This window comes from Geotrypetes seraphini, chromosome 3 (genome assembly GCF_902459505.1).
Source record: "Geotrypetes seraphini chromosome 3, aGeoSer1.1, whole genome shotgun sequence".
Lineage (NCBI taxonomy): Eukaryota > Metazoa > Chordata > Amphibia > Gymnophiona > Dermophiidae > Geotrypetes > Geotrypetes seraphini.
The window spans coordinates 39,441,547-39,460,380 of record NC_047086.1 but is presented as its reverse complement, the minus strand read 5'-3'; the positions used below and the strand labels follow the sequence as shown (position 1 = coordinate 39,460,380).

The following is an 18,834-nucleotide window of genomic DNA, read 5'->3' as shown; positions in this document are numbered from 1 at the left end:
TTGAAACAGCTCTCTGATTTCTCCCCTCTCCCGCCTTGAGATGTGACCTCATTTTCCCAGAGCAGACAGGAGACAGGAGGTACAAATGAGCAGCGGAGACGATGGTTGAAGTACATAGTGCGAAGAGCAAACTGCCATAGCACTACGTGCCTGCCAGGGTATTTGGTTTAATGGGTTTTCAGAGAGAAAACCGCTGCTGCAAAAAGTTCTGTGAGCTAACCCGTGTGCTTCCTTACAAATACCCTCACGCTAGCTCAGAGTTGAATCATACCAAATCCTGACCACAAGACCGCCGCTTGTGACCTCCCAACAGCAGCAGGTGCCCTTTGGGAGGCTGACACAAGCCGCTCAGCTGCTCTATGGAGCTCTGCTCGCTTTTAAGGAGCAAGGATAGACCACAGCTAGGGCTAAAAACACAGGTGAGAGGAGGCCCCAAAGCTGTAAATAACCTGAGCTCCTTCGATAGCTCAGTTGGTAGAGCGGAGGACTGTAGAGAAGATGAAGAAATCCTTAGGTCGCTGGTTCAACTCCGGCTCGAAGGATGCTAATTTTGCTGAGGTTCCTTCCTTTCACAGAGCTCCTTTAGGCGACAGTTCAGCTAACATCACGTTCAATTGTAACAGAGCCTCAGTTTGTCAGGATGGCCGAGCAGGTCTAAGGCGCTGCGTTCAGGTTCGCAGTCTCCCATGGAGGCGTGGGTTCAAATCCCACTCCTGATAAGCCTGGAGGTTGTTTATTTTTTTTTTTCCTTCTTCTTCTCCATACAAGGTTCCTGGGCCAACAACTGAGAAGCCGGCTCAGCTTACGCTTTTCTGAGCTGGTGCCAGCCGTCATCTCTCTCTTTCTTTCCGGCTCTTCGTGGTCATTCGGCACCAGAGTCACTCATCCAGTTAGCTCAAAATAAGCTTTTACATCTTTACTCCTGCAAAAGTTCCGGGAGCTATCGCTCCCAGTTGAATCATTTTCCATTCTTGAGGAGTGGTGAACAGGTAACAGGTCTGTTTCCTTGGTGGTGGGCCCGACGCAAGCCATTGCGACTTCACCTGCCTAGATGGTTTTACCGAGATGGGCGGTATGAAACTTAGATGGCAGTGACGTCTCAGCAAAACCACATTTGAGGACAGAATGTAAGCGTCACGAACAGCCTACCCTGAGAGAGGGAGATGGCTTCCCTGGCCGGGAATCGAACCCGGGCCTTGGCGGTGAGAGCACCAAATCCTGACCACTAGACCACCAGAGATTGCTTGGTGTTTTATGACATTCTCTGACAACGATGTTCCGATGGCGGGACACTGACCTCCCAATAGCAGCAGCTGACACAACCCGCTCAGTTGCTCTATGCAGCTCTACTCGCTTTTAAGGAGCAAGGACTGATATCACAGACAGGGCTAAAAATACAGGGGATAGGAGGAGGCATCAAAGGCAGAGCAAGAAATCCTTAGGCCGCTGGTTCAATTCCGGCTCGAAGGATGCTGATTTTGCTGAAGTTCCTCTCACACAGCGGTCAGTTCAGCGGGTTCCCTAGTAGGCGAGCCACAGTTTGTCAGGATGGCCGAGCGGTCTAAGGCGCTGCGTTTAGATCACAGTCTCCCCATGGAGGCGTGGGTTCAAATCCCACTCCTGATAAGCCAGAGGCCCTTATTATATTTTTTTTTTTTCCATTCAAGGTTCCATGGTCTGACAGTTGAGAAGCACGCTCAGCTTACGTTTCTCTGAGCTGGTGAGTGTCTTGCCACCCATTCTCTCTCTTTTTTTCCGGCTCTTCGTGGTCATTGGGCACCACAGTCAAACTCATCCAGTTAACTCAAAAGAAGCTTTTACATCTTTACTAGCCTGGGAAAAGCACTGAAAACAGAGGGGGGGCGGGAGAGGCAAGGAAACCAGACTTTGTCCATATGTCTAACCAAGTGGGCCCACGTAGCTCAGTCGGTAGAGCATCAGACTTTTAATCTGAGGGTCCAGGGTTCAAGTCCCTGTGTGGGTGGGGCAGCCATTTTTCGACTGGAGAGTGACAGAAGGCTGAAATATTGGAGACTATTTTGAAGTTCAAGGGGACGTGCTGAATACTATGCCCAATGGAGGGGAAGAATCCAGCCGAGGGAGACCTTTTCTTGAGGGATAGGGTGCTAGGGTGCATACCTGAGCCGTATCCGGGAGAAGCACAGAGGATCTCGGAAGGGATTGTTGAGCTTCATACTCAGAGTGGATGGGCAGACAGGATAGGCCTTTTGGATTTGATCTGCCCCATCCCACCACCACCCCTCTTGTAGATGTTGACCGTTGATGGCAGATAAACGCCAAACGGCCCATGCAGTCTGCCCATCCTCTCCCCGAGAGATCCCACTTTCTGGAATTCAGTCACAGTCTTTCTCTCCACACATCTTACTCCTGAGCCTACCACCTCCTAACTTCATCCTATTCCGGAGCTTCATTTCATATGAAAGAGACACGCCTCATGCGCATTAATGCCGCGAAGGTATTGAAACAGCTCTCTGATTTCTCCCCTCTCCCGCCTTGAGATGTGACCTCATTTTCCCAGAGCAGACAGGAGACAGGAGGTACAAATGAGCAGCGGAGACGATGGTTGAAGTACATAGTGCGAAGAGCAAACTGCCATAGCACTACGTGCCTGCCAGGGTATTTGGTTTAATGGGTTTTCAGAGAGAAAACCGCTGCTGCAAAAAGTTCTGTGAGCTAACCCGTGTGCTTCCTTACAAATACCCTCACGCTAGCTCAGAGTTGAATCATAGCAAATCCTGACCACAAGACCGCCGCTTGTGACCTCCCAACAGCAGCAGGTGCCCTTTGGGAGGCTGACACAAGCCGCTCAGCTGCTCTATGGAGCTCTGCTCGCTTTTAAGGAGCAAGGATAGACCACAGCTAGGGCTAAAAACACAGGTGAGAGGAGGCCCCAAAGCTGTAAATAACCCGAGCTCCTTCGATAGCTCAGTTGGTAGAGCGGAGGACTGTAGAGAAGATGAAGAAATCCTTAGGTCGCTGGTTCAACTCCGGCTCGAAGGATGCTAATTTTGCTGAGGTTCCTTCCTTTCACAGAGCTCCTTTAGGCGACAGTTCAGCTAACATCACGTTCAATTGTAACAGAGCCTCAGTTTGTCAGGATGGCCGAGCGGTCTAAGGCGCTGCGTTCAGGTCGCAGTCTCCCATGGAGGCGTGGGTTCAAATCCCACTCCTGATAAGCCTGGAGGTTGTGTATTTTTTTTTTTTCTTCTTCTTCTCCATACAAGGTTCCTGGGCCAACAACTGAGAAGCCGGCTCAGCTTACGCTTTTCTGAGCTGGTGCCAGCCGTCATCTCTCTCTTTCTTTCCGGCTCTTCGTGGTCATTCGGCACCAGAGTCACTCATCCAGTTAGCTCAAAATAAGCTTTTACATCTTTACTCCTGCAAAAGTTCCGGGAGCTATCGCTCCCAGTTGAATCATTTTCCATTCTTGAGGAGTGGTGAACAGGTAACAGGTCTGTTTCCTTGGTGGTGGGCCCGACGCAAGCCATTGCGACTTCACCTGCCTAGATGGTTTTACCGAGATGGGCGGTATGAAACTTAGATGGCAGTGACGTCTCAGCAAAACCACATTTGAGGACAGAATGTAAGCGTCACGAACAGCCTACCCTGAGAGAGGGAGATGGCTTCCCTGGCCGGGAATCGAACCCAGGCCTTGGCGGTGAGAGCACCAAATCCTGACCACTAGACCACCAGGGATTGCTTGGTGTTTTATGACATTCTCTGACAACGATGTTCCGATGGCGGGACACTGACCTCCCAATAGCAGCAGCTGACACAACCCGCTCAGTTGCTCTATGCAGCTCTACTCGCTTTTAAGGAGCAAGGACTGATATCACAGACAGGGCTAAAAATACAGGGGATAGGAGGAGGCATCAAAGGCAGAGCAAGAAATCCTTAGGCTGCTGGTTCAATTCCGGCTCGAAGGATGCTGATTTTGCTGAAGTTCCTCTCACACTACGGTCAGTTCAGCGGGTTCCCTAGTAGCCGAGCCACAGTTTGTCAGGATGGTCGAGCGGTCTAAGGCGCTGCGTTCAGGTCGCAGTCTCCCATGGAGGCGTGGGTTCAAATCCCACTCCTGATAGGCCTGGAGGTTGTTTTTTTTTCTTCTCTCTTTCTTTCCGGCTCTTCGTGGTCATTCGGCACCAGAGTCACTCATCCAGTTAGCTCAAAATAAGCTTATACATCTTTACTCCTGCAAAAGTTCCGGGAGCTATCGCTCTGAGTTGAATCATTTTCCATTCTTGAGGAGTGGTGAACAGGTAACAGGTCTGTTTCCTTGGTGGTGGGCCCGACGCAAGCCATTGCGACTTCACCTGCCTAGATGGTTTTACCGAGATGGGCGGTATGAAACTTAGATGGCAGTGACGTCTCAGCAAAACCACATTTGAGGACAGAATGTAAGCGTCACGAACAGCCTACCCTGAGAGAGGGAGATGGCTTCCCTGGCCGGGAATCGAACCCGGGCCTTGGCGGTGAGAGCACCAAATCCTGACCACTAGACCACCAGGGATTGCTTGGTGTTTTATGACATTCTCTGACAACGATGTTCCGATGGCGGGACACTGACCTCCCAATAGCAGCAGCTGACACAACCCGCTCAGTTGCTCTATGCAGCTCTACTCGCTTTTAAGGAGCAAGGACTGATATCACAGACAGGGCTAAAAATACAGGGGATAGGAGGAGGCATCAAAGGCAGAGCAAGAAATCCTTAGGCCGCTGGTTCAATTCCGGCTCGAAGGATGCTGATTTTGCTGAAGTTCCTCTCACACAGCGGTCAGTTCAGCGGGTTCCCTAGTAGGCGAGCCACAGTTTGTCAGGATGGCCGAGCGGTCTAAGGCGCTGCGTTTAGGTCGCAGTCTCCCATGGAGGCGTGGGTTCAAATCCCACTCCTGATAAGCCAGAGGCCTTTATTTATTTATTTTTTTTTCCATTCAAGGTTCCATGGTCTGACAGTTCAGAAGCACGCTCAGCTTACGTTTCTCTGAGCTGGTGAGTGTCTTGCCACCCATTCTCTCTCTTTTTTTCCGGCTCTTCGTGGTCATTGGGCACCACAGTCAAACTCATCCAGTTAACTCAAAAGAAGCTTTTACATCTTTACTAGCCTGGGAAAAGCACTGAAAACAGAGGGGGGGGGCGGGAGAGGCAAGGAAACCAGACTTTGTCCACATGTCTAACCAAGTGGGCCCACGTAGCTCAGTCGGTAGAGCATCAGACTTTTAATCTGAGGGTCCAGGGTTCAAGTCCCTGTGTGGGTGGGGCAGCCATTTTTCGACTGGAGAGTGACAGAAGGCTGAAATATTGGAGACTGTTTTGAAGTTCAAGGGGACGTGCTGAATACTATGCCCAATGGAGGGGAAGAATCCAGCCGAGGGAGACCTTTTCTTGAGGGATAGGGTGCTAGGGTGCATACCTGAGCCGTATCCGGGAGAAGCACAGAGGATCTCGGAAGGGATTGTTGAGCTTCATACTCAGAGTGGATGGGCAGACAGGATAGGCCTTTTGGATTTGATCTGCCCCATCCCACCACCACCCCTCTTGTAGATGTTGACCGTTGATGGCAGATAAACGCCAAACGGCCCATGCAGTCTGCCCATCCTCTCCCCGAGAGATCCCACTTTCTGGAATTCAGTCACAGTCTTTCTCTCCACACATCTTACTCCTGAGCCTACCACCTCCTAACTTCATCCTATTCCGGAGCTTCATTTCATATGAAAGAGACACGCCTCATGCGCATTAATGCCGCGAAGGTATTGAAACAGCTCTCTGATTTCTCCCCTCTCCCGCCTTGAGATGTGACCTCATTTTCCCAGAGCAGACAGGAGACAGGAGGTACAAATGAGCAGCGGAGACGATGGTTGAAGTACATAGTGCGAAGAGCAAACTGCCATAGCACTACGTGCCTGCCAGGGTATTTGGTTTAATGGGTTTTCAGAGAGAAAACCGCTGCTGCAAAAAGTTCTGTGAGCTAACCCGTGTGCTTCCTTACAAATACCCTCACGCTAGCTCAGAGTTGAATCATAGCAAATCCTGACCACAAGACCGCCGCTTGTGACCTCCCAACAGCAGCAGGTGCCCTTTGGGAGGCTGACACAAGCCGCTCAGCTGCTCTATGGAGCTCTGCTCGCTTTTAAGGAGCAAGGATAGACCACAGCTAGGGCTAAAAACACAGGTGAGAGGAGGCCCCAAAGCTGTAAATAACCCGAGCTCCTTCGATAGCTCAGTTGGTAGAGCGGAGGACTGTAGAGAAGATGAAGAAATCCTTAGGTCGCTGGTTCAACTCCGGCTCGAAGGATGCTAATTTTGCTGAGGTTCCTTCCTTTCACAGAGCTCCTTTAGGCGACAGTTCAGCTAACATCGCGTTCAATTGTAACAGAGCCTCAGTTTGTCAGGATGGCCGAGCGGTCTAAGGCGCTGCGTTCAGGTCGCAGTCTCCCATGGAGGCGTGGGTTCAAATCCCACTCCTGATAAGCCTGGAGGTTGTTTATTTTTTTTTTTCTTCTTCTTCTCCATACAAGGTTCCTGGGCCAACAACTGAGAAGCCGGCTCAGCTTACGCTTTTCTGAGCTGGTGCCAGCCGTCATCTCTCTCTTTCTTTCCGGCTCTTCGTGGTCATTCGGCACCAGAGTCACTCATCCAGTTAGCTCAAAATAAGCTTATACATCTTTACTCCTGCAAAAGTTCCGGGAGCTATCGCTCTGAGTTGAATCATTTTCCATTCTTGAGGAGTGGTGAACAGGTAACAGGTCTGTTTCCTTGGTGGTGGGCCCGACGCAAGCCATTGCGACTTCACCTGCCTAGATGGTTTTACCGAGATGGGCGGTATGAAACTTAGATGGCAGTGACGTCTCAGCAAAACCACATTTGAGGACAGAATGTAAGCGTCACGAACAGCCTACCCTGAGAGAGGGAGATGGCTTCCCTGGCCGGGAATCGAACCCGGGCCTTGGCGGTGAGAGCACCAAATCCTGACCACTAGACCACCAGGGATTGCTTGGTGTTTTATGACATTCTCTGACAACGATGTTCCGATGGCGGGACACTGACCTCCCAATAGCAGCAGCTGACACAACCCGCTCAGTTGCTCTATGCAGCTCTACTCGCTTTTAAGGAGCAAGGACTGATATCACAGACAGGGCTAAAAATACAGGGGATAGGAGGAGGCATCAAAGGCAGAGCAAGAAATCCTTAGGCCGCTGGTTCAATTCCGGCTCGAAGGATGCTGATTTTGCTGAAGTTCCTCTCACACAGCGGTCAGTTCAGCGGGTTCCCTAGTAGGCGAGCCACAGTTTGTCAGGATGGCCGAGCGGTCTAAGGCGCTGCGTTTAGGTCGCAGTCTCCCATGGAGGCGTGGGTTCAAATCCCACTCCTGATAAGCCAGAGGCCCTTATTTTATTTTTTTTTTTTTCCATTCAAGGTTCCATGGTCTGACAGTTGAGAAGCACGCTCAGCTTACGTTTCTCTGAGCTGGTGAGTGTCTTGCCACCCATTCTCTCTCTTTTTTTCCGGCTCTTCGTGGTCATTGGGCACCACAGTCAAACTCATCCAGTTAACTCAAAAGAAGCTTTTACATCTTTACTAGCCTGGGAAAAGCACGGAAAACAGAGGGGGGGGCGGGAGAGGCAAGGAAACCAGACTTTGTCCATATGTCTAACCAAGTGGGCCCACGTAGCTCAGTCGGTAGAGCATCAGACTTTTAATCTGAGGGTCCAGGGTTCAAGTCCCTGTGTGGGTGGGGCAGCCATTTTTCGACTGGAGAGTGACAGAAGGCTGAAATATTGGAGACTGTTTTGAAGTTCAAGGGGACGTGCTGAATACTATGCCCAATGGAGGGGAAGAATCCAGCCGAGGGAGACCTTTTCTTGAGGGATAGGGTTCTAGGGTGCATACCTGAGCCGTAACCGGGAGAAGCACAGAGGATCTCGGAAGGGATTGTTGAGCTTCATACTCAGAGTGGATGGGCAGACAGGATAGGCCTTTTGGATTTGATCTGCCCCATCCCACCACCACCCCTCTTGTAGATGTTGACCGTTGATGGCAGATAAACGCCAAACGGCCCATGCAGTCTGCCCATCCTCTCCCCGAGAGATCCCACTTTCTGGAATTCAGTCACAGTCTTTCTCTCCACACATCTTACTCCTGAGCCTACCACCTCCTAACTTCATCCTATTCCGGAGCTTCATTTCATATGAAAGAGACACGCCTCATGCGCATTAATGCCGCGAAGGTATTGAAACAGCTCTCTGATTTCTCCCCTCTCCCGCCTTGAGATGTGACCTCATTTTCCCAGAGCAGACAGGAGACAGGAGGTACAAATGAGCAGCGGAGACGATGGTTGAAGTACATAGTGCGAAGAGCAAACTGCCATAGCACTACGTGCCTGCCAGGGTATTTGGTTTAATGGGTTTTCAGAGAGAAAACCGCTGCTGCAAAAAGTTCTGTGAGCTAACCCGTGTGCTTCCTTACAAATACCCTCACGCTAGCTCAGAGTTGAATCATAGCAAATCCTGACCACAAGACCGCCGCTTGTGACCTCCCAACAGCAGCAGGTGCCCTTTGGGAGGCTGACACAAGCCGCTCAGCTGCTCTATGGAGCTCTGCTCGCTTTTAAGGAGCAAGGATAGACCACAGCTAGGGCTAAAAACACAGGTGAGAGGAGGCCCCAAAGCTGTAAATAACCCGAGCTCCTTCGATAGCTCAGTTGGTAGAGCGGAGGACTGTAGAGAAGATGAAGAAATCCTTAGGTCGCTGGTTCAACTCCGGCTCGAAGGATGCTAATTTTGCTGAGGTTCCTTCCTTTCACAGAGCTCCTTTAGGCGACAGTTCAGCTAACATCGCGTTCAATTGTAACAGAGCCTCAGTTTGTCAGGATGGCCGAGCGGTCTAAGGCGCTGCGTTCAGGTCGCAGTCTCCCATGGAGGCGTGGGTTCAAATCCCACTCCTGATAAGCCTGGAGGTTGTTTATTTTTTTTTTTCTTCTTCTTCTCCATACAAGGTTCCTGGGCCAACAACTGAGAAGCCGGCTCAGCTTACGCTTTTCTGAGCTGGTGCCAGCCGTCATCTCTCTCTTTCTTTCCGGCTCTTCGTGGTCATTCGGCACCAGAGTCACTCATCCAGTTAGCTCAAAATAAGCTTATACATCTTTACTCCTGCAAAAGTTCCGGGAGCTATCGCTCCTGAGTTGAATCATTTTCCATTCTTGAGGAGTGGTGAACAGGTAACAGGTCTGTTTCCTTGGTGGTGGGCCCGACGCAAGCCATTGCGACTTCACCTGCCTAGATGGTTTTACCGAGATGGGCGGTATGAAACTTAGATGGCAGTGACGTCTCAGCAAAACCACATTTGAGGACAGAATGTAAGCGTCACGAACAGCCTACCCTGAGAGAGGGAAATGGCTTCCCTGGCCGGGAATCGAACCCGGGCCTTGGCGGTGAGAGCACCAAATCCTGACCACTAGACCACCAGGGATTGCTTGGTGTTTTATGACATTCTCTGACAACGATGTTCCGATGGCGGAACACTGACCTCCCAATAGCAGCAGCTGACACAACCCGCTCAGTTGCTCTATGCAGCTCTACTCGCTTTTAAGGAGCAAGGACTGATATCACAGACAGGGCTAAAAATACAGGGGATAGGAGGAGGCATCAAAGGCAGAGCAAGAAATCCTTAGGCCGCTGGTTCAATTCCGGCTCGAAGGATGCTGATTTTGCTGAAGTTCCTCTCACACAGCGGTCAGTTCAGCGGGTTCCCTAGTAGGCGAGCCACAGTTTGTCAGGATGGCCGAGCGGTCTAAGGCGCTGCGTTTAGGTCGCAGTCTCCCATGGAGGCGTGGGTTCAAATCCCACTCCTGATAAGCCAGAGGCCCTTATTTTATTATTTTTTTTTCCATTCAAGGTTCCATGGTCTGACAGTTGAGAAGCACGCTCAGCTTACGTTTCTCTGAGCTGGTGAGTGTCTTGCCACCCATTCTCTCTCTTTTTTTCCGGCTCTTCGTGGTCATTGGGCACCACAGTCAAACTCATCCAGTTAACTCAAAAGAAGCTTTTATATCTTTACTAGCCTGGGAAAAGCACTGGAAACAGAGGGGGAGGCGGGAGAGGCAAGGAAACCAGACTTTGTCCACATGTCTAACCAAGTGGGCCCACGTAGCTCAGTCGGTAGAGCATCAGACTTTTAATCTGAGGGTCCAGGGTTCAAGTCCCTGTGTGGGTGGGGCAGCCATTTTTCGACTGGAGAGTGACAGAAGGCTGAAATATTGGAGACTATTTTGAAGTTCAAGGGGACGTGCTGAATACTATGCCCAATGGAGGGGAAGAATCCAGCCGAGGGAGACCTTTTCTTGAGGGATAGGGTGCTAGGGTGCATACCTGAGCCGTATCCGGTAGAAGCACAGAGGATCTCGGAAGGGATTGTTGAGCTTCATACTCAGAGTGGATGGGCAGACAGGATAGGCCTTTTGGATTTGATCTGCCCCATCCCACCACCACCCCTCTTGTAGATGTTGACCGTTGATGGCAGATAAACGCCAAACGGCCCATGCAGTCTGCCCATCCTCTCCCCGAGAGATCCCACTTTCTGGAATTCAGTCACAGTCTTTCTCTCCACACATCTTACTCCTGAGCCTACCACCTCCTAACTTCATCCTATTCCGGAGCTTCATTTCATATGAAAGAGACACGCCTCATGCGCATTAATGCCGCGAAGGTATTGAAACAGCTCTCTGATTTCTCCCCTCTCCCGCCTTGAGATGTGACCTCATTTTCCCAGAGCAGACAGGAGACAGGAGGTACAAATGAGCAGCGGAGACGATGGTTGAAGTACATAGTGCGAAGAGCAAACTGCCATAGCACTACGTGCCTGCCAGGGTATTTGGTTTAATGGGTTTTCAGAGAGAAAACCGCTGCTGCAAAAAGTTCTGTGAGCTAACCCGTGTGCTTCCTTACAAATACCCTCACGCTAGCTCAGAGTTGAATCATAGCAAATCCTGACCACAAGACCGCCGCTTGTGACCTCCCAACAGCAGCAGGTGCCCTTTGGGAGGCTGACACAAGCCGCTCAGCTGCTCTATGGAGCTCTGCTCGCTTTTAAGGAGCAAGGATAGACCACAGCTAGGGCTAAAAACACAGGTGAGAGGAGGCCCCAAAGCTGTAAATAACCCTGAGCTCCTTCGATAGCTCAGTTGGTAGAGCAGAGGACTGTAGAGAAGATGAAGAAATCCTTAGGTCGCTGGTTCAACTCCGGCTTGAAGGATGCTAATTTTGCTGAGGTTCCTTCCTTTCACAGAGCTCCTTTAGGCGACAGTTCAGCTAACATCGCGTTCAATTGTAACAGAGCCTCAGTTTGTCAGGATGGCCGAGCGGTCTAAGGCGCTGCGTTCAGGTCGCAGTCTCCCATGGAGGCGTGGGTTCAAATCCCACTCCTGATAAGCCTGGAGGTTGTTTTTTTTTTTTTTTCTTCTTCTTCTCCATACAAGGTTCCTGGGCCAACAACTGAGAAGCCGGCTCAGCTTACGCTTTTCTGAGCTGGTGCCAGCCGTCATCTCTCTCTTTCTTTCCGGCTCTTCGTGGTCATTCGGCACCAGAGTCACTCATCCAGTTAGCTCAAAATAAGCTTATACATCTTTACTCCTGCAAAAGTTCCGGGAGCTATCGCTCCTGAGTTGAATCATTTTCCATTCTTGAGGAGTGGTGAACAGGTAACAGGTCTGTTTCCTTGGTGGTGGGCCCGACGCAAGCCATTGCGACTTCACCTGCCTAGATGGTTTTACCGAGATGGGCGGTATGAAACTTAGATGGCAGTGACGTCTCAGCAAAACCACATTTGAGGACAGAATGTAAGCGTCACGAACAGCCTACCCTGAGAGAGGGAGATGGCTTCCCTGGCCGGGAATCGAACCCGGGCCTTGGCGGTGAGAGCACCAAATCCTGACCACTAGACCACCAGGGATTGCTTGGTGTTTTATGACATTCTCTGACAACGATGTTCCGATGGCGGGACACTGACCTCCCAATAGCAGCAGCTGACACAACCCGCTCAGTTGCTCTATGCAGCTCTACTCGCTTTTAAGGAGCAAGGACTGATATCACAGACAGGGCTAAAAATACAGGGGATAGGAGGAGGCATCAAAGGCAGAGCAAGAAATCCTTAGGCCGCTGGTTCAATTCCGGCTCGAAGGATGCTGATTTTGCTGAAGTTCCTCTCACACAGCGGTCAGTTCAGCGGGTTCCCTAGTAGACGAGCCACAGTTTGTCAGGATGGCCGAGCGGTCTAAGTCGCTGCGTTTAGGTCGCAGTCTCCCATGGAGGCGTGGGTTCAAATCCCACTCCTGATAAGCCAGAGGCCCTTATTTTATTTATTTTTTTTCCATTCAAGGTTCCATGGTCTGACAGTTGAGAAGCACGCTCAGCTTACGTTTCTCTGAGCTGGTGAGTGTCTTGCCACCCATTCTCTCTCTTTTTTTCCGGCTCTTCGTGGTCATTGGGCACCACAGTCAAACTCATCCAGTTAACTCAAAAGAAGCTTTTACATCTTTACTAGCCTGGGAAAAGCACTGAAAACAGAGGGGGGGGCGGGAGAGGCAAGGAAACCAGACTTTGTCCATATGTCTAACCAAGTGGGCCCACGTAGCTCAGTCGGTAGAGCATCAGACTTTTAATCTGAGGGTCCAGGGTTCAAGTCCCTGTGTGGGTGGGGCAGCCATTTTTCGACTGGAGAGTGACAGAAGGCTGAAATATTGGAGACTATTTTGAAGTTCAAGGGGACGTGCTGAATACTATGCCCAATGGAGGGGAAGAATCCAGCCGAGGGAGACCTTTTCTTGAGGGATAGGGTGCTAGGGTGCATACCTGAGCCGTATCCGGGAGAAGCACAGAGGATCTCGGAAGGGATTGTTGAGCTTCATACTCAGAGTGGATGGGCAGACAGGATAGGCCTTTTGGATTTGATCTGCCCCATCCCACCACCACCCCTCTTGTAGATGTTGACCGTTGATGGCAGATAAACGCCAAACGGCCCATGCAGTCTGCCCATCCTCTCCCCGAGAGATCCCACTTTCTGGAATTCAGTCACAGTCTTTCTCTCCACACATCTTACTCCTGAGCCTACCACCTCCTAACTTCATCCTATTCCGGAGCTTCATTTCATATGAAAGAGACACGCCTCATGCGCATTAATGCCGCGAAGGTATTGAAACAGCTCTCTGATTTCTCCCCTCTCCCGCCTTGAGATGTGACCTCATTTTCCCAGAGCAGACAGGAGACAGGAGGTACAAATGAGCAGCGGAGACGATGGTTGAAGTACATAGTGCGAAGAGCAAACTGCCATAGCACTACGTGCCTGCCAGGGTATTTGGTTTAATGGGTTTTCAGAGAGAAAACCGCTGCTGCAAAAAGTTCTGTGAGCTAACCCGTGTGCTTCCTTACAAATACCCTCACGCTAGCTCAGAGTTGAATCATAGCAAATCCTGACCACAAGACCGCCGCTTGTGACCTCCCAACAGCAGCAGGTGCCCTTTGGGAGGCTGACACAAGCCGCTCAGCTGCTCTATGGAGCTCTGCTCGCTTTTAAGGAGCAAGGATAGACCACAGCTAGGGCTAAAAACACAGGTGAGAGGAGGCCCCAAAGCTGTAAATAACCCGAGCTCCTTCGATAGCTCAGTTGGTAGAGCGGAGGACTGTAGAGAAGATGAAGAAATCCTTAGGTCGCTGGTTCAACTCCGGCTCGAAGGATGCTAATTTTGCTGAGGTTCCTTCCTTTCACAGAGCTCCTTTAGGCGACAGTTCAGCTAACATCGCGTTCAATTGTAACAGAGCCTCAGTTTGTCAGGATGGCCGAGCGGTCTAAGGCGCTGCGTTCAGGTCGCAGTCTCCCATGGAGGCGTGGGTTCAAATCCCACTCCTGATAAGCCTGGAGGTTGTTTATTTTTTTTTTTCTTCTTCTTCTCCATACAAGGTTCCTGGGCCAACAACTGAGAAGCCGGCTCAGCTTACGCTTTTCTGAGCTGGTGCCAGCCGTCATCTCTCTCTTTCTTTCCGGCTCTTCGTGGTCATTCGGCACCAGAGTCACTCATCCAGTAAGCTCAAAATAAGCTTATACATCTTTACTCCTGCAAAAGTTCCGGGAGCTATCGCTCCTGAGTTGAATCATTTTCCATTCTTGAGGAGTGGTGAACAGGTAACAGGTCTGTTTCCTTGGTGGTGGGCCCGACGCAAGCCATTGCGACTTCACCTGCCTAGATGGTTTTACCGAGATGGGCGGTATGAAACTTAGATGGCAGTGACGTCTCAGCAAAACCACATTTGAGGACAGAATGTAAGCGTCACGAACAGCCTACCCTGAGAGAGGGAAATGGCTTCCCTGGCCGGGAATCGAACCCGGGCCTTGGCGGTGAGAGCACCAAATCCTGACCACTAGACCACCAGGGATTGCTTGGTGTTTTATTACATTCTCTGACAACGATGTTCCGATGGCGGAACACTGACCTCCCAATAGCAGCAGCTGACACAACCCGCTCAGTTGCTCTATGCAGCTCTACTCGCTTTTAAGGAGCAAGGACTGATATCACAGACAGGGCTAAAAATACAGGGGATAGGAGGAGGCATCAAAGGCAGAGCAAGAAATCCTTAGGCCGCTGGTTCAATTCCGGCTCGAAGGATGCTGATTTTGCTGAAGTTCCTCTCACACAGCGGTCAGTTCAGCGGGTTCCCTAGTAGGCAAGCCACAGTTTGTCAGGATGGCCGAGCGGTCTAAGGCGCTGCGTTTAGGTCGCAGTCTCCCATGGAGGCGTGGGTTCAAATCCCACTCCTGATAAGCCAGAGGCCCTTATTTTATTATTTTTTTTTCCATTCAAGGTTCCATGGTCTGACAGTTGAGAAGCACGCTCAGCTTACGTTTCTCTGAGCTGGTGAGTGTCTTGCCACCCATTCTCTCTCTTTTTTTCCGGCTCTTCGTGGTCATTGGGCACCACAGTCAAACTCATCCAGTTAACTCAAAAGAAGCTTTTACATCTTTACTAGCCTGGGAAAAGCACTGAAAACAGAGGGGGGGGCGGGAGAGGCAAGGAAACCAGACTTTGTCCATATGTCTAACCAAGTGGGCCCACGTAGCTCAGTCGGTAGAGCATCAGACTTTTAATCTGAGGGTCCAGGGTTCAAGTCCCTGTGTGGGTGGGGCAGCCATTTTTCGACTGGAGAGTGACAGAAGGCTGAAATATTGGAGACTATTTTGAAGTTCAAGGGGACGTGCTGAATACTATGCCCAATGGAGGGGAAGAATCCAGCCGAGGGAGACCTTTTCTTGAGGGATAGGGTGCTAGGGTGCATACCTGAGCCGTAACCGGGAGAAGCACAGAGGATCTCGGAAGGGATTGTTGAGCTTCATACTCAGAGTGGATGGGCAGACAGGATAGGCCTTTTGGATTTGATCTGCCCCATCCCACCACCACCCCTCTTGTAGATGTTGACCGTTGATGGCAGATAAACGCCAAACGGCCCATGCAGTCTGCCCATCCTCTCCCCGAGAGATCCCACTTTCTGGAATTCAGTCACAGTCTTTCTCTCCACACATCTTACTCCTGAGCCTACCACCTCCTAACTTCATCCTATTCCGGAGCTTCATTTCATATGAAAGAGACACGCCTCATGCGCATTAATGCCGCGAAGGTATTGAAACAGCTCTCTGATTTCTCCCCTCTCCCGCCTTGAGATGTGACCTCATTTTCCCAGAGCAGACAGGAGACAGGAGGTACAAATGAGCAGCGGAGACGATGGTTGAAGTACATAGTGCGAAGAGCAAACTGCCATAGCACTACGTGCCTGCCAGGGTATTTGGTTTAATGGGTTTTCAGAGAGAAAACCGCTGCTGCAAAAAGTTCTGTGAGCTAACCCGTGTGCTTCCTTACAAATACCCTCACGCTAGCTCAGAGTTGAATCATACCGAATCCTGACCACAAGACCGCCGCTTGTGACCTCCCAACAGCAGCAGGTGCCCTTTGGGAGGCTGACACAAGCCGCTCAGCTGCTCTATGGAGCTCTGCTCGCTTTTAAGGAGCAAGGATAGACCACAGCTAGGGCTAAAAACACAGGTGAGAGGAGGCCCCAAAGCTGTAAATAACCCGAGCTCCTTCGATAGCTCAGTTGGTAGAGCGGAGGACTGTAGAGAAGATGAAGAAATCCTTAGGTCGCTGGTTCAACTCCGGCTCGAAGGATGCTAATTTTGCTGAGGTTCCTTCCTTTCACAGAGCTCCTTTAGGCGACAGTTCAGCTAACATCGCGTTCAATTGTAACAGAGCCACAGTTTGTCAGGATGGCCGAGCGGTCTAAGGCGCTGCGTTCAGGTCGCAGTCTCCCATGGAGGCGTGGGTTCAAATCCCACTCCTGATAAGCCTGGAGGTTGTTTATTTTTTTTTTTCTTCTTCTTCTCCATACAAGGTTCCTGGGCCAACAACTGAGAAGCCGGCTCAGCTTACGCTTTTCTGAGCTGGTGCCAGCCGTCATCTCTCTCTTTCTTTCCGGCTCTTCGTGGTCATTCGGCACCAGAGTCACTCATCCAGTTAGCTCAAAATAAGCTTATACATCTTTACTCCTGCAAAAGTTCCGGGAGCTATCGCTCCTGAGTTGAATCATTTTCCATTCTTGAGGAGTGGTGAACAGGTAACAGGTCTGTTTCCTTGGTGGTGGGCCCGACGCAAGCCATTGCGACTTCACCTGCCTAGATGGTTTTACCGAGATGGGCGGTATGAAACTTAGATGGCAGTGACGTCTCAGCAAAACCACATTTGAGGACAGAATGTAAGCGTCACGAACAGCCTACCCTGAGAGAGGGAGATGGCTTCCCTGGCCGGGAATCGAACCCGGGCCTTGGCGGTGAGAGCACCAAATCCTGACCACTAGACCACCAGGGATTGCTTGGTGTTTTATGACATTCTCTGACAACGATGTTCCGATGGCGGGACACTGACCTCCCAATAGCAGCAGCTGACACAACCCGCTCAGTTGCTCTATGCAGCTCTACTCGCTTTTAAGGAGCAAGGACTGATATCACAGACAGGGCTAAAAATACAGGGGATAGGAGGAGGCATCAAAGGCAGAGCAAGAAATCCTTAGGCCGCCGGTTCAATTCCGGCTCGAAGGATGCTGATTTTGCTGAAGTTCCTCTCACACAGCGGTCAGTTCAGCGGGTTCCCTAGTAGGCGAGCCACAGTTTGTCAGGATGGCCGAGCGGTCTAAGGCGCTGCGTTTAGGTCGCAGTCTCCCATGGAGGCGTGGGTTCAAATCCCACTCCTGATAAGCCAGAGGCCCTTATTTTATTTTATTTTTTTCCATTCAAGGTTCCATGGTCTGACAGTTGAGAAGCACGCTCAGCTTACGTTTCTCTGAGCTGGTGAGTGTCTTGCCACCCATTCTCTCTCTTTTTTTCCGGCTCTTCGTGGTCATTGGGCACCACAGTCAAACTCATCCAGTTAACTCAAAAGAAGCTTTTACATCTTTACTAGCCTGGGAAAAGCACTGAAAACAGAGGGGGGGGCGGGAGAGGCAAGGAAACCAGACTTTGTCCACATGTCTAACCAAGTGGGCCCACGTAGCTCAGTCGGTAGAGCATCAGACTTTTAATCTGAGGGTCCAGGGTTCAAGTCCCTGTGTGGGTGGGGCAGCCATTTTTCGACTGGAGAGTGACAGAAGGCTGAAATATTGGAGACTATTTTGAAGTTCAAGGGGACGTGCTGAATACTATGCCCAATGGAGGGGAAGAATCCAGCCGAGGGAGACCTTTTCTTGAGGGATAGGGTGCTAGGGTGCATACCTGAGCCGTAACCGGGAGAAGCACAGAGGATCTCGGAAGGGATTGTTGAGCTTCATACTCAGAGTGGATGGGCAGACAGGATAGGCCTTTTGGATTTGATCTGCCCCATCCCACCACCACCCCTCTTGTAGATGTTGACCGTTGATGGCAGATAAACGCCAAACGGCCCATGCAGTCTGCCCATCCTCTCCCCGAGAGATCCCACTTTCTGGAATTCAGTCACAGTCTTTCTCTCCACACATCTTACTCCTGAGCCTACCACCTCCTAACTTCATCCTATTCCGGAGCTTCATTTCATATGAAAGAGACACGCCTCATGCGCATTAATGCCGCGAAGGTATTGAAACAGCTCTCTGATTTCTCCCCTCTCCCGCCTTGAGATGTGACCTCATTTTCCCAGAGCAGACAGGAGACAGGAGGTACAAATGAGCAGCGGAGACGATGGTTGAAGTACATAGTGCGAAGAGCAAACTGCCATAGCACTACGTGCCTGCCAGGGTATTTGGTTTAATGGGTTTTCAGAGAGAAAACCGCTGCTGCAAAAAGTTCTGTGAGCTAACCCGTGTGCTTCCTTACAAATACCCTCACGCTAGCTCAGAGTTGAATCATACCAAATCCTGACCACAAGACCGCCGCTTGTGACCTCCCAACAGCAGCAGGTGCCCTTTGGGAGGCTGACACAAGCCGCTCAGCTGCTCTATGGAGCTCTGCTCGCTTTTAAGGAGCAAGGATAGACCACAGCTAGGGCTAAAAACACAGGTGAGAGGAGGCCCCAAAGCTGCAAATAACCCAAACTCCTTCGATAGCTCAGTTGGTAGAGCGGAGGACTGTAGAGAAGATGAAGAAATCCTTAGGTCGCTGGTTCAACTCCGGCTCGAAGGATGCTAATTTTGCTGAGGTTCCTTCCTTTCACAGAGCTCCTTTAGGCGACAGTTCAGCTAACATCGCGTTCAATTGTAACAGAGCCTCAGTTTGTCAGGATGGCCGAGCGGTCTAAGGCGCTGTGTTCAGGTCGCA

The 18,834-nt window shown here is 50.7% G+C and overlaps 38 non-coding genes across 38 annotated transcripts; 30 read left to right on the top strand and 8 right to left on the bottom strand.

Moving 5' to 3' along the window:
• The first annotated feature begins 456 nt into the window (after nt 1–456).
• On the top strand, nt 457–542 carry TRNAY-GUA. The gene is given in 2 exon segments: nt 457–493; nt 507–542. It is a non-coding gene; the product is annotated as a tRNA-Tyr (tRNA).
• A 92-nt stretch (nt 543–634) lies between these two features.
• Nucleotides 635–719, top strand: TRNAL-CAG. The gene has a single exon. It is a non-coding gene; the product is annotated as a tRNA-Leu (tRNA).
• Nucleotides 720–1,168: 449 nt separating this feature from the next.
• On the bottom strand, nt 1,169–1,240 carry TRNAE-CUC. The gene has a single exon. It is a non-coding gene; the product is annotated as a tRNA-Glu (tRNA).
• Nucleotides 1,241–1,542: 302 nt separating this feature from the next.
• Nucleotides 1,543–1,626, top strand: TRNAL-UAG. The gene has a single exon. It is a non-coding gene; the product is annotated as a tRNA-Leu (tRNA).
• Nucleotides 1,627–1,911: 285 nt separating this feature from the next.
• On the top strand, nt 1,912–1,984 carry TRNAK-UUU. The gene has a single exon. It is a non-coding gene; the product is annotated as a tRNA-Lys (tRNA).
• A 951-nt stretch (nt 1,985–2,935) lies between these two features.
• Nucleotides 2,936–3,021, top strand: TRNAY-GUA. The gene is given in 2 exon segments: nt 2,936–2,972; nt 2,986–3,021. It is a non-coding gene; the product is annotated as a tRNA-Tyr (tRNA).
• A 92-nt stretch (nt 3,022–3,113) lies between these two features.
• TRNAL-CAG lies at nt 3,114–3,196 on the top strand. The gene has a single exon. It is a non-coding gene; the product is annotated as a tRNA-Leu (tRNA).
• A 449-nt stretch (nt 3,197–3,645) lies between these two features.
• On the bottom strand, nt 3,646–3,717 carry TRNAE-CUC. The gene has a single exon. It is a non-coding gene; the product is annotated as a tRNA-Glu (tRNA).
• Nucleotides 3,718–4,019: 302 nt separating this feature from the next.
• Nucleotides 4,020–4,102, top strand: TRNAL-CAG. Its single transcript has one exon. It is a non-coding gene; the product is annotated as a tRNA-Leu (tRNA).
• A 357-nt stretch (nt 4,103–4,459) lies between these two features.
• On the bottom strand, nt 4,460–4,531 carry TRNAE-CUC. Its single transcript has one exon. It is a non-coding gene; the product is annotated as a tRNA-Glu (tRNA).
• A 302-nt stretch (nt 4,532–4,833) lies between these two features.
• TRNAL-UAG lies at nt 4,834–4,916 on the top strand. Its single transcript has one exon. It is a non-coding gene; the product is annotated as a tRNA-Leu (tRNA).
• Nucleotides 4,917–5,203: 287 nt separating this feature from the next.
• Nucleotides 5,204–5,276, top strand: TRNAK-UUU. The gene has a single exon. It is a non-coding gene; the product is annotated as a tRNA-Lys (tRNA).
• A 951-nt stretch (nt 5,277–6,227) lies between these two features.
• Nucleotides 6,228–6,313, top strand: TRNAY-GUA. Its single transcript is given in 2 exon segments — nt 6,228–6,264; nt 6,278–6,313. It is a non-coding gene; the product is annotated as a tRNA-Tyr (tRNA).
• Nucleotides 6,314–6,405: 92 nt separating this feature from the next.
• On the top strand, nt 6,406–6,488 carry TRNAL-CAG. The gene has a single exon. It is a non-coding gene; the product is annotated as a tRNA-Leu (tRNA).
• Nucleotides 6,489–6,936: 448 nt separating this feature from the next.
• On the bottom strand, nt 6,937–7,008 carry TRNAE-CUC. The gene has a single exon. It is a non-coding gene; the product is annotated as a tRNA-Glu (tRNA).
• Nucleotides 7,009–7,310: 302 nt separating this feature from the next.
• Nucleotides 7,311–7,393, top strand: TRNAL-UAG. Its single transcript has one exon. It is a non-coding gene; the product is annotated as a tRNA-Leu (tRNA).
• A 287-nt stretch (nt 7,394–7,680) lies between these two features.
• On the top strand, nt 7,681–7,753 carry TRNAK-UUU. The gene has a single exon. It is a non-coding gene; the product is annotated as a tRNA-Lys (tRNA).
• A 951-nt stretch (nt 7,754–8,704) lies between these two features.
• Nucleotides 8,705–8,790, top strand: TRNAY-GUA. Its single transcript is given in 2 exon segments — nt 8,705–8,741; nt 8,755–8,790. It is a non-coding gene; the product is annotated as a tRNA-Tyr (tRNA).
• Nucleotides 8,791–8,882: 92 nt separating this feature from the next.
• Nucleotides 8,883–8,965, top strand: TRNAL-CAG. Its single transcript has one exon. It is a non-coding gene; the product is annotated as a tRNA-Leu (tRNA).
• Nucleotides 8,966–9,414: 449 nt separating this feature from the next.
• TRNAE-CUC lies at nt 9,415–9,486 on the bottom strand. Its single transcript has one exon. It is a non-coding gene; the product is annotated as a tRNA-Glu (tRNA).
• Nucleotides 9,487–9,788: 302 nt separating this feature from the next.
• Nucleotides 9,789–9,871, top strand: TRNAL-UAG. Its single transcript has one exon. It is a non-coding gene; the product is annotated as a tRNA-Leu (tRNA).
• Nucleotides 9,872–10,157: 286 nt separating this feature from the next.
• TRNAK-UUU lies at nt 10,158–10,230 on the top strand. Its single transcript has one exon. It is a non-coding gene; the product is annotated as a tRNA-Lys (tRNA).
• A 952-nt stretch (nt 10,231–11,182) lies between these two features.
• TRNAY-GUA lies at nt 11,183–11,268 on the top strand. Its single transcript is given in 2 exon segments — nt 11,183–11,219; nt 11,233–11,268. It is a non-coding gene; the product is annotated as a tRNA-Tyr (tRNA).
• Nucleotides 11,269–11,360: 92 nt separating this feature from the next.
• TRNAL-CAG lies at nt 11,361–11,443 on the top strand. Its single transcript has one exon. It is a non-coding gene; the product is annotated as a tRNA-Leu (tRNA).
• Nucleotides 11,444–11,892: 449 nt separating this feature from the next.
• On the bottom strand, nt 11,893–11,964 carry TRNAE-CUC. The gene has a single exon. It is a non-coding gene; the product is annotated as a tRNA-Glu (tRNA).
• Nucleotides 11,965–12,266: 302 nt separating this feature from the next.
• Nucleotides 12,267–12,349, top strand: TRNAL-UAG. The gene has a single exon. It is a non-coding gene; the product is annotated as a tRNA-Leu (tRNA).
• Nucleotides 12,350–12,635: 286 nt separating this feature from the next.
• Nucleotides 12,636–12,708, top strand: TRNAK-UUU. The gene has a single exon. It is a non-coding gene; the product is annotated as a tRNA-Lys (tRNA).
• A 951-nt stretch (nt 12,709–13,659) lies between these two features.
• On the top strand, nt 13,660–13,745 carry TRNAY-GUA. Its single transcript is given in 2 exon segments — nt 13,660–13,696; nt 13,710–13,745. It is a non-coding gene; the product is annotated as a tRNA-Tyr (tRNA).
• Nucleotides 13,746–13,837: 92 nt separating this feature from the next.
• On the top strand, nt 13,838–13,920 carry TRNAL-CAG. Its single transcript has one exon. It is a non-coding gene; the product is annotated as a tRNA-Leu (tRNA).
• Nucleotides 13,921–14,369: 449 nt separating this feature from the next.
• TRNAE-CUC lies at nt 14,370–14,441 on the bottom strand. Its single transcript has one exon. It is a non-coding gene; the product is annotated as a tRNA-Glu (tRNA).
• Nucleotides 14,442–14,743: 302 nt separating this feature from the next.
• TRNAL-UAG lies at nt 14,744–14,826 on the top strand. Its single transcript has one exon. It is a non-coding gene; the product is annotated as a tRNA-Leu (tRNA).
• A 286-nt stretch (nt 14,827–15,112) lies between these two features.
• On the top strand, nt 15,113–15,185 carry TRNAK-UUU. Its single transcript has one exon. It is a non-coding gene; the product is annotated as a tRNA-Lys (tRNA).
• Nucleotides 15,186–16,136: 951 nt separating this feature from the next.
• TRNAY-GUA lies at nt 16,137–16,222 on the top strand. Its single transcript is given in 2 exon segments — nt 16,137–16,173; nt 16,187–16,222. It is a non-coding gene; the product is annotated as a tRNA-Tyr (tRNA).
• Nucleotides 16,223–16,314: 92 nt separating this feature from the next.
• TRNAL-CAG lies at nt 16,315–16,397 on the top strand. The gene has a single exon. It is a non-coding gene; the product is annotated as a tRNA-Leu (tRNA).
• A 449-nt stretch (nt 16,398–16,846) lies between these two features.
• On the bottom strand, nt 16,847–16,918 carry TRNAE-CUC. The gene has a single exon. It is a non-coding gene; the product is annotated as a tRNA-Glu (tRNA).
• A 302-nt stretch (nt 16,919–17,220) lies between these two features.
• On the top strand, nt 17,221–17,303 carry TRNAL-UAG. The gene has a single exon. It is a non-coding gene; the product is annotated as a tRNA-Leu (tRNA).
• Nucleotides 17,304–17,589: 286 nt separating this feature from the next.
• Nucleotides 17,590–17,662, top strand: TRNAK-UUU. Its single transcript has one exon. It is a non-coding gene; the product is annotated as a tRNA-Lys (tRNA).
• Nucleotides 17,663–18,613: 951 nt separating this feature from the next.
• Nucleotides 18,614–18,699, top strand: TRNAY-GUA. The gene is given in 2 exon segments: nt 18,614–18,650; nt 18,664–18,699. It is a non-coding gene; the product is annotated as a tRNA-Tyr (tRNA).
• The last annotated feature ends 135 nt before the right edge of the window (nt 18,700–18,834 follow it).